The sequence below is a fragment of the Echinops telfairi genome, unplaced genomic scaffold (assembly GCF_000313985.2).
Source record: "Echinops telfairi isolate 266 unplaced genomic scaffold, ASM31398v2 ScPeMD7_4225;HRSCAF=4972, whole genome shotgun sequence".
NCBI classification, from domain to species: domain Eukaryota; kingdom Metazoa; phylum Chordata; class Mammalia; order Afrosoricida; family Tenrecidae; genus Echinops; species Echinops telfairi.
The window spans coordinates 13,578,764-13,586,448 of record NW_022108124.1 but is presented as its reverse complement, the minus strand read 5'-3'; the positions used below and the strand labels follow the sequence as shown (position 1 = coordinate 13,586,448).

Sequence of the window (7,685 nt, the reverse complement as noted above, 5' to 3'; positions counted from 1 at the left end):
GTAGAATTGGGGCCATGACAGTGGGAGGGGAGGAAGCATTAAAGAACTAGAGGAGAGTTGTATATTAGCTCAGTGCTATACTGCACCCTGACTGGCTCATCTCTTCCTGGTGACCTTTCTGTAAGGGGATGTCCAATTGTCTACAGAAGGGCGTTGGATGTCCACTGCTCCCTCCCCCTCATTCACATCAATATGATTTTTTTGTTCAGGGTCTTTGATGCCTGGTAGCTGATTCTATCAACACCTCATGATCACACGGGCTGAATTTACTTTCTATTAACAACCTCTTCCTCACACACACACTTTTTTTTCCAAAGCTACGACACATCTTTGCAACCTCAGGGTAGGGAAAGATATCTTAAACAAAAAGAACTGGTATTTAAAGAAAACATTGAATTATTTAAATGCACTAAAATGAAAAACTCATTAAAAGCATCATAAAGCATAAAAGAGGAAAAAAATCCCCAAACATAGACAAGATATTTTAAACACATATAACCTAAGCACTATTACCCAAAACACATCAAAGCAAATGCACTGCCATGGGGTCGATTCTGACTAATAGGGATCCTACGCAGAGTGTCCAAGCCTGTAAATCTTTTCTGGAGCAGAGAGCCCCATCTTTCAAAATCTACAAGAAATGTTGTTAGGTGCCGCCGAGTTGGTTCTGACTCACAATGGTCCTGTGTGTACAACAGAACAAAACAAAACACTACCCAGTCTTGTCCCATCCTCACAATTGTTATGTTTGACCATCGCTGTAGCCGCTGTGTCGGCCCATGTTGTTGAAGGTCTTCCTCTTTACCCTGCCCTGCCCCTGTTCTAAGTATGATGTCCTTCTCCAGGGACTGGTCCCTCCTGAGAACATGTCCAAAGTATTTGCCAAGAGTGTCTGATCATGTTTCAAGTCTGTCCATACGGTTTTCCATGGCTAAGGCTTCATACGTGGACAACCAATTCTTTCTTCACTGTCTGTTCTGAGTCTGGAAGCTCTGCTGAAACCTGTTCCCTTTGGGTGACCCTGCTGGCATTTGAAGTACTGGTGACATAGCTTCCAGCAGCACAGCAACCCACAAGCCATCACGTAGGACAAGCAAAGACAAACGGAGGATACGAAATATTACAGTTCTGTTTCAGATGAAAAACCTGAACAGGTTGTTTATGAAAAAGAAAATCCACCTGGCCGGCCAGGCTAGGAAAAAGTGCTCGGCCTCAGGATGAGATGCCATTTCACACATACAGTTTGTAAGCCTGGCAATAATCAAACGATCAAACATCAAGGAGGATTGTATAGCTTTGAGAACTTTCCTAGGAAAAAGTATGTGGACGTCTCTGGTGACAGCATGTGTTGCTAAGTAGAATTGCTCCTAGGGGTTTCAAGGCTGTGGCCTCTCAGGAAGCAAGCCCGTCTTCCAAGAAAACTCTGTGTGTGTGTGTGTGTGTGTGTGTGTGTGTGATTAGCAGTCGAATGCTAAACTGATTGCACTACCCACAGACTCTCGTGGAAGAACAAGTTAGTCGAATCTCGCTCTGGAAAAGAGCTTGACTCCGATGAAGCTGAATGCGGCCGACTCCTGTGACGTGGAAGTCCATGATTAGAGAGGCACCTAGTAGAAACACTTGCCTAGTTGTGTTAGTCTGGGTAGACTAGAGAAACAAATCCACAGAAACTCATAGGTATGTAAGAGAGAGTTTTATATAAAAGGTAAGCGTGCATTAAGAAAGCATCCCGACCCAGCCCAGTCCAAGCCTTTAAGTCCGACATTAGCCCATATGTCTGACACCGATCTACAAAGTCCTCCTCAAACTTGTAAAACACACTCAATGACACTGAATACAGGAGGAAAGCCATATCAGTGAGCATGTAAGCACCTCAGTGCTGGCAGAGGTCTCCATGCGGCTGCTCCAGCACCCAGGGCTGCCTCAGGGTAAGTCCATGTGGTTTCTCAAATGAAGCGAGCCTTGCAAGCTGAGGCAAAGAACTAGTTAAGGCAGCCGCACACTGGTCTGACCATCAGAGAACAAGAAAGGTGAGGCTCACCGAGCCATTTATCTCTGCCCTTCAATTAATCCCACATGTGTTTATCAGCCAGGTTGGCACAACAAACCTTAACTATCTCACTAGTGTATCAGGATATGTATGTAAGAGAGGTCAAAGCAGCACTGGTCAGAAAGGTAACGTTTCCACTAAACAACACCAAAGTCCTCCCTCCCACAATCTAGGGGCAAGCAGATCAGATGCCCTGTACGAGCTAGCACATTGCATGAGTGCCCAGCAACTCTCAGAGTTAGCAAGACGTGGGAGGAGCAGATCTCTGCAGCTCACCGAAAACCTTGCAGGAGAGCAAAGACACACACACACACACACACACACACACACACACACACACAGTACAAATCCAGAGAACAACTCTTCTGCTGGTCTCATATGTCCCTAGAAGCCACTCACCCCCGACAGCTCCAAAAGGAGCTTTGCGTGCAGCCCAGCCATGATTGGGCTCCGTGAGTTTGCACCAAGGGGCAGATGGTGAGGTGGCACAGCTGAACTCCCAAAATCCTGAGCTCAGGACAGGGACTCTGTAGCCACCTGAACCAGCAGGCAGCCTGGCTACTTCCCAGACCTTGGGTTTCCAATGTCCACACTAGCATGTTGCTCCACGATTCTGCTTGTCTCTGAATAGGTAGCAGATGGAAAGAATTGCACTTGGTCAAGTCACAGAGGTCCTGGCAGAAATGACCCCCACCTCACCCACTCACTGCTGCCCATCAGGAACTCGTGGGCAAGTCACTGTGAGTCTCCTTAGGTGGACCAGGTAATACATATAGAAATAGAATTGCCAGCACCATGGGTCCAGCAAGATACCTGGGGGGTGTAAACAGCTTGTGCTAAGCTACTAGCCTAAGGGTTGGTTGCAGTCTAAATGGTACTGCCTCTGAAGTTCACAGCCAAGAGACCACCTGAAATAGTTCTGCACATGGCGGCATGAGTGCAGACTGACTAGAGGACAGTGTGCTTGGTTTGGTGGGGAAGAGGGATTCAAGTGCCTTTGTGAATTGAAAATTTGGCCCCAAACAATTTTTGGAGATCAGCCCATTCCGCAATATGAGGTCAACCCACAGGCCACAGCGATTCTGTTTCCCCTTTCCGAATGCAGCACGGCGCGGGATAGGGCTGTGTCCCTGCAATAGAGGACTTCAACCAGCAGGTGAGTGAATATGAATGCAACGTGAAGCATCTGCAAGACCTTCTTATGGAGCGTGAACTTTCCCCTTGCCAATCTGGCCAGGCCCAGCTCTGTGTCTGACCGCCTGGTGGACAGTGCCGTGGTGCTAGAAACAAAGCATTCATCGCCGCCTAGTATTCCTCCAGCAACCGATTTGACCTCTGATTTTTCCTCACCAAATCCAAAAATGAAGAAGCCAATTTGAATTGTCAAACCTGGAGGCAAAAAAAGTAACCTGAACTGAATTTTGGGTATTAGGAAAATATCTACAAGAAGACTTTGAGAAAGCAGGGCAGCATCTCCCTAAGGAAAAGGCCGGCATTGACCATCGTCATTTGTGGAAAGAGATGATAGAGAAGCTCAATATCAGCAGCTAAAACCAGGCCAGGGACTAACTATGGAACAGACCATCAATTACTCATATGCAAGTTCAGGTTGAGGCTAAAGAAAATGAAAATAAGCCCATGAGAGGCAATATAACCTTGAGTCTATTGCACCTGAATTTGGAGATCATCTTAAAAACAGATTTGATTCCTTGAGCTCTGATAGGAGAAGGCCTGAGGAACTGTGGGATGGCATCAAGGACACCACACATGAAGAAAGCAAAAAGTTATTAGTAACAGGAAGGAATAAAATCAAAGTAGATGTTAGTAAAGACTCCAACGCTTGCTCTAACTGTAGAGTAGCTAAGGCAGACGGAAGAAATGATGAAGTAAAAGAACTGAACAGAACATTTCAAAGGGCAGCTTGAGATGGCAAAGTAAAATATTATAATGAAATGTGCAAAGACCTAGAGTTAGAAAATCAAAAAGGATTTTTAAACTGAAAGAACTCAAGAAAAAATTCTAGTCTCTAGTTGCAATATTGAAAGATTCCATAGGCAAAATATTGAATGCTGCAAGAAGCATCGAAAGAAGATGGGAAAAAATAGAGTCACTGTGCCATAAAGAACTAATTGACACTCAACCATTTCCAGACATATGATCAAGAACCAATGGTGCTAAAGGAAGAAGCTCAGGCTGCACTTAAGGACTTAGGCAGAAGCAAGGCACCAGGAATTGATGGAATTACCAATGACAATGTTTCAACAGGCTGATGAAGCACTGCAAATACTCACTTGTCGAGGCCAATGAATGACAGCTACCCAGCCAACTGATTGGAAAAGATCCATATTTGTACCCATTCCCAAGAAAGGTGACCCAGAAGAATGCTTGCATTGTAGAACATCATTGATATTATATGCAAGTAAAATTTTGCTGAAGATCATCTTACAACAGCTGCAGAAGTATATTGAAGAACTGCCAGAGGTTCAGGTCAGATTCAGAAGAAGATGTGGAACAAGGGATATCAGAAAAAAACACGAAACCTTGTTTCTTATTCACTATGTCGAGGCATTCACTGTGAGGATCATAAAAAAACTATGAATAGCCTTGAGAAGAATGGGAATTCCAGAATACTTCATTGTGCTCATTTGGAACTCATACATGGATCAAGAGGCAGTTGAGTCAACAGCACAAGGGAACACTGCAGGTTTTCAAATAAAGTAGGGTATGTGTCAAGGCTGTATCCTCTTACCTATCCTTGTTGAATCTGTATGCTGAGCAAATCATCAGAGAAGCTGGGTTATAGGGAGAAGAATGTGGCCATCCAGATTGGAAGAAAGCTTAATGACAAGCTGTGATATGCAGACCTTGCTTGCTGAAAGTGAGGAGAGCTTGAAGTATGTGCTGATGAAGATCAAGGAATACAGCCTTCAATGTGGATTACTACTAAATGTAAAGAAAATCAAAATCCTCACAACTGGACCAAAAGGTAACATCTTAATAAATGGAGAAAAGGCTGAAGTTGTCAAAGATTTCGTGTTGCTTGGGCCCACAATCAATGCTCATGGAAGCAGCAGTCAAGAGAGCAAATGATGCATTGCCTTGGGTAAATCTGCTGCAAATGACCTCTTTAAAGTGTTGAGAAGCAAGGCTGTTATTTTGAGGACTAAGGTACACCTGACCCAACTCATGGTATTTTCAATCGCGTCCTATATTTGTGAAAGTTGGACATCGAATAAGGAAGACCAAAGCAGAATTGATGCATTTGGATAGTGGTGGTGGTAAATAATATTGAAAGTACCTAAAGAACAAGCAAATCTGTCTCAGAAGAAGTACGGCTAGAATACTCCTTAGGGGAAAGGATGGCCAGACTGACTCTCGTGTACTTTGGACAGGATGTCAGGAGAGACCAGTCCTTGGAGACTGGCCATGCTTAGAAAGTAGAGGAGCAGCCCCAAAGAGGAAGACCCTCGGCGAGATGGATTGTTGACACTGTGGCTGCAGCCCTGGGCTCAAACGGAAGAACAATTGTGAGGAAGGCACAGAAACAGGCCATCTTTCATGCTGTTGAACATGAGGTCGATATGAATTGGTGCCGACTCAAGGGTGCCTAACCACCACCACCACCAATTCTTCATCTAGGTTTGAGATGTGGATGGTTTTCTCCGTTATGCTAACAGTACCACTCTGACAAGGGAAAAGGTTGGCTGGCTTTCTTTAGAAAGGTAGACACGAAAAGTCTAAATTAAAACTAGAACTTGGCTTTAGGTCTGATGTTCCTGTTCAGATATTCTGGCACCTCGGTGCTACAAATAACTTCTTTCTTAGACACAATTAGTTCACTGGGCCACTTCTAATCTTTGTGGTCTCCAGGTATCTGCAGCTAGACCGTGGTTAGGATGCAAGGGCATCTTTATCAGTAGCCATCTCGTGCACTGGTATGAGGTACAGAGAAGCAGATGGAAAGTAGCGTTTCCTAGGCCATTGACTCCTTTCAACCTAGCACAGAAATTCGATTGATGGTCATAGTTTATTTTACAGGCATTACCGCCTCAACTTCTGTTGTCTTCCATAAACCAGTAAGTTACACCCCTCACACATTCTAAATTGTTTTTCAATCTTAGTAGCATGTAGAAGAATCATGGAAGAGATTTAAAAATATTAGCTTTGGGGTTTCATTCTAGACCAATCAGATCTGTATTTCTGAGTTGCCTTCAGATTCCCCTATGTGATTTTAATGAGCGGCTAGAGTTGGGAAACCCTGTTTTTAAAATTTTTGCTGCCCAGAATGGGGTCCATGGATGGCAGCATTGGCTTTAGACATCATCGGCAGATGGCTGTTTCTGTTGGGCGCTGTGGGATTGATTTAGGCTCATAGTGACTCCACGTGACAGACTAGAATTGTCCCATCGAATTTTCTAGGCCGTCACCTTTGCAGAAGCAGATCCTCAGATCATTCTCTTGCTGAGGCTCCAACTAGGTTAGCAATGGCAACCCTTAATTATCAGCAGAATGCTTAACCCAGAGCCTCTTATACACGCCATATACGTATTCGTATATGTACATAACTTATCCATGCCAACTCTTGGACCCATTCTAGACCTGATGAATCTGCCTTTTGATAGTCGCCCACCCCTCCTCCATCCAGAAGATGGCTGAATTGAATTGTGGGTACATGTGTCTTGGGTTAGGCTATCCTCTCCTTCTTTCTTCAAGGTAGGAGAATCCCTTGTATCCATCGCCAAGCCACTAGCAACTCTGTGGGCTGCAGCTCTTGTCGGGGATGATGTTCAAGCTCCTTCATGCCTGGTGCTGGCCATAAGCATCTAGGGCGGCAATGCCATCTTGCCCTGGCCAAATGCCACGTTTGGCCTTATTACTTCTGATATTCTTGTTCTTGGCTTCCTGTCTTAGCTGTTGAGATTTTATCTCAGCCTCCGGCGCATCCCTGAGAGGAAGAGGCTGCTGTATCAGGTCTGTCAGGGGTGGGTGCTCAGGTCCCCCAAACTCCCTTTGCTTTGAAAATGGCACAGGAAGAGTGGAGGCATAGTAACTGAGGCAAGGGTTTATAGGGAATGTAGGTGTGGGTGGTAGGGAGGGAAGTGGATTTCGGGTGTAAACAATGAAGGCGGTAGCAGGGAGGGAGCACTAGAACTGATGATTGCACAACTCATTTTTTTTCCCCAAAGTGAGGTGTTACTTTTGTTTAACATCATTTTATTGGGGGCTCTTAGAGCTCTTATAACAATCCATACATCATTGCATCAATCACATTTGTGCATAGATTGCCATCATCATTTTGAAAGCATTTTCTTTCTACTTGAGCCCTTAATATCAGCTCCTCTTTTTCCCCTCCCTTCCCCCTTCCACCCTCATGAACCCTTGATAAATTATAAATTATTATTATTTCCATGTCTTACAGCATCCACTGTCTCCATTTACCCATATTTCTGTTGTTCATCCCCCTAGGGGATGGCTATATGTTGATCGTTAAGATCAGATCCCCCTTTCTCTCGCCACCTTCCCCCTACCCTCATGGTATCGCTACCCCCATTACTGTTCCTGAAGGGTTTATTTGTCCAGGATTTTGTATTAAGGGCTCTTATCTATACCAATGTGTATACTCCAGTCTAGCTGG

General features: G+C 44.7%; 1 pseudogene; it reads left to right on the top strand.

Annotated features, from left to right (window-relative positions):
• The window catches only part of LOC115871252, a 13,663-nt pseudogene extending 7,729 nt beyond the window's left edge, over positions 1-5,934 (top strand).
• Positions 5,935-7,685: the final 1,751 nt, after the last annotated feature.